This window comes from Triticum aestivum, chromosome 3B, assembly GCF_018294505.1.
Source record: "Triticum aestivum cultivar Chinese Spring chromosome 3B, IWGSC CS RefSeq v2.1, whole genome shotgun sequence".
NCBI classification, from domain to species: Eukaryota; Viridiplantae; Streptophyta; class Magnoliopsida; order Poales; family Poaceae; genus Triticum; species Triticum aestivum.
In genome coordinates, this window is record NC_057801.1 from 119,057,554 (window position 1) to 119,061,571 (window position 4,018).

The following is a 4,018-nucleotide window of genomic DNA, read 5'->3' on the forward strand; positions in this document are numbered from 1 at the left end:
GGCAAGCGGCGCTGACAAGATCGCCATCGTGGCGAGCGGTGGCGTCCCTTACGGTCCTTTTTTGCACTATTTGGGTGACACAAACGGGCATTTAATGCCTTTGTCCCCTGCCGTCAGGGTTAGGTAGGATACACTGTACATAGTAGTTGTACCAACCGCAACTCCTTTTACATTTTTACCCTCGTCTGCGTTGCCACCTGTCGGTGACCCCTTGAGCATATAAAAGGAGGCCCATGCGCAACGTAGAGGGGGTTCGGAAGGTTCGGCTCATTCGGAGGACAGAAAAACACTTAGCTCTCTCGAGCAAGAAGAGAATAGAATCAGACAAGCAGTAGTAGGAGTATTATCTCTCCGGAGAGCTCCGAAGCTGGGTAAACTGCTCGTGTGCTTCGCCTCGATCCGCTCTTCGTGCGATCTCCGCCCCCCGCCGAACCGAAAGGGGCTCGGTCCGCCGGTCCCATAGGTGTTCGTGGATCAGTTTCCCCAACAACCACACCTGGATAACTTAGTATCTGCAGCAAAGTATTTAGTAGCAAATTAGTATGATAGTAATGGTAACAGTGGCAAAAGTAAAGATAATAGTTTTGTAGTAATTATAACAGTAGCAACGGGAAAGTAAATAAGCGAAGCACAATATGTGAAAAGCTCGTAGGCATTGGATCGGTGACGGATAATTATGTCGGATGCAATTCCTCATGTAATAGCTATAACATAGGGTGACACAGAACTAGCTCCAATTCATCAATGTAATGTAGGCATGTATTCCAAATATAGTCATACATGCTTATGGAAAAGAACTTGCATGACATCTTTTGTCCTACCCTCCCGTGGCAGTGGGGTCCTAGTGGAAACTAAGGGATATTAAGGCCTCCTTTTAATAGAGAACCGGAACAAAGCATTAGCACATAGTGAATACATGAACTCCTCAAACTATGGTCATCACCGAGAAGTATCCCGATTATTGTCACTTCGGGGTTATCGGATCATAACACATAATAGGTGACTATAGACTTACAAGATAGGATCAAGAACTCACATATATTCATGAAAACATAATAGGTTCAGATCTGAAATCATGGCACTCGAGCCCTAGTGACAAGCATTAAGCATAGCAAAGTCATAGCAACATCAATTTCAGAACATAGTGGATACTAGGGATCAAACCATAACAAATCTAACTTGATTACATGATAAATCTTATCCAACCCATCACCGTCCAGCAAGCCTACGATGGAATTACTCACACACGGCGGTGAGCATCATGAAATTGGTGATGGATGATGGTTGATGATGACGACGGCGACGAATCCCCCTCTCCGGAGCCCCGAACGGACTCCAGATCAGCCCTCCCGAGAGAGATTAGGGCTTGGCGGCAGCTCCGTATCATAAAACGCGATAAAACTTTCTCTCCGATTTTTTTCTCCGTGAAACGGAATATATAGAGTTGGAGTTGAGGTCGACAGAGCTCTAGGGGGCCCACGAGATAGGGGGGTGCGCCCAGGGGGAGGGCGCGCCCCCCACCCTTGTGGACAGGGTGTGGGCCCCCTGGCCTTCATCTTTTGCCAGTATTTTTTATATTTTCCAAAAGTTATCTTCGTGAATTTTCAGGTCATTCCGAGAACTTTTGTTTTCTGCACAATAAACAACATCATGGCAGTTCTGCTGAAAACAGCGTCAGTCCGGGTTAGTTTCATTCAAATCATGCAAGTTAGAGTCTGAAACAAGGGCAAAAGTGTTTGGAAAAGTAGATACATTGGAGACGTATCAACTCCCCCAAGCTTAAACCTTTGCTTGTCCTCAAGCAATTCAGTTAAACTGGAAGTGATAAAGAAAACTCTATTTGCTCTTGTTGTTGTAAATATGTAAAGCCAGCATTCAAGTTTTCAGCAAGTATTATGAACTAGCCATACTCACAATAACACTTAGGTCTCATATTTATTCATATCAATGTCATAATCAGCTAGCGAGCAATGATAATAAAACTCGGATGACAACACTTTCTCAAAGCAATCATAATCTGATATAACAAGATGGTATCTCGCTAGCCCTTTCTGAGACCGCAAAACATAAATGCAGAGAACCTTTAAAGATCAAGGACTGACTAAACATTGTAATTCATGGTAAAAGAGATCCAGTCAAGTCATACCCAATATAAACCGATAGTAATACATGCAAATAATAGTGTGCTCTCCAATGGGTGCTTTTTAATAAGAAGGTGATGACTCAACATAAAAGTAAATAGATAGGCCCTTCGCAGAGGGAAGCAGGGATTTGTAGAGGTGCCAGAGCTCGATTTTAAAATAGAGTAAATAACATTTTGAGCGGCATACTTTTACTGTCAACGCAACAACTATGAGATGGCTATATCTTCCATACTACATGCATTATAGGCAGTTCCCGAACAGAATGGTAAAAGTTTATACTCCCCCACCACCAATAGGCATCAATCCATGGCTTGCTCGAAACAACGAGTGCCTCCAACTAACAACAGCCCTGGGGGGTTTTGTTTAATTATATTGATTTGCTTTGATCTTTTTGGATCATGGGACTGGGCATCCCGGTTACCGGCCCTTTCTCGTGAGTGAGGAGGGGAGTCCACTCCTCTTGAGAATAACCCACCTAGCATGGAAGATACAGGCAGCCCTAGTTGAAACATGAGCTTCTCGAGCATACAAAACAGAATTTCATTTGAAGGTTTGGAGTTTGGCACATACAAATTTACTTGGAACGGCAGGTAGATACCGCATATAGGAAGGTAAGGTGGACTCATATGGAACAACTTTGGGGTTTAAGGAGTTTGGATGCACAAGCAGTATTCCCGCTTAGTACAGGTGAAGGTTAGCAAAAGACTGGGAAACGACCAACTGATAGAGCGACAACAGTCATGAACATGCATTAAAATTAATTCACACCGAGTACAAGCATGAGTAGGATATAATCCACCATGAACATAAATATCGTGAAGGCTATGTTGATTTGTTTCAACTACATGCGTGAACATGTGCCAAGTCGAGTCACTCAATTTATTCAAAGGAGGATACCATCCCATCATACCACATCATAATCATTTTAATAGCATGTTGGCACGCAAGGTAAACCATTATAACTCATAGCTAATTAAGCATGGTTTACTTCATAATAAGCTGAATCAGGAACGATGAACTCATCATATTTACAAAAACAAGAGAGGTCGAGTTCATACCAGCTTCTCTCATCTCAATCACTCCATCATATATCATCATTATTGCCTTTCACTTGCACGACAGAACAATGTGTATAATAATAATAGTGCACGTGCATTGGACTAAGCTGGAATCTGCAAGCATTCAACTCAAGAAACAAGACTAAGTAATATGGGATCTAAGTTAAATCAACAATCATGCATATGAGAGCCACTAAACATTTTCAATATGGTCTTCTACTCTTGACCCCCAAAGGGAAGAAAAGAAATAAAACTATTTACACGGGAAAGCTCCCAACAAGTAAAAGAAGAACGAGAAATCTTTTTGGATCTTCATTTTAATTTCTACTACAAGCATGGAAATTAAACTAATTAATTTTTTTGGTTTTTCTTAATGTTTATCAAACACACAAGAAGAAAGCTAGAAAAATAAATTAAACTAGCATGGATAATACAATGAAAGAGTATGAGCACCCACAACTATAATAGTGTGTGAACATGAATGTAAGTTCGGTGAGAAATACGTACTCCCCCAAGCTTAGGCTTTTGGCCTAAGTTGGACTAACGCCAAGGGCCGCGGCTACTCTCTCCGGTGTACTGAGGGGTGTAATCAGGATACCACTGGCTGGCCATCTCCTCCGGATCCCACTGGTACGATGATGCACGATAAGGGTCTAGTGAAGGTTCCGGCTCGAGCTCAGGCTTTGGAGTGGATGCTTGGCCTCGATGAGCGCACACCGCTTCCGGTGTGACAAGATAATTATCTGCAGTCAAATCAAACAACATAGGTGCAGGCAGAATAATAGTCTCATTGTGTTTCTTATTAAATCTCAAGTT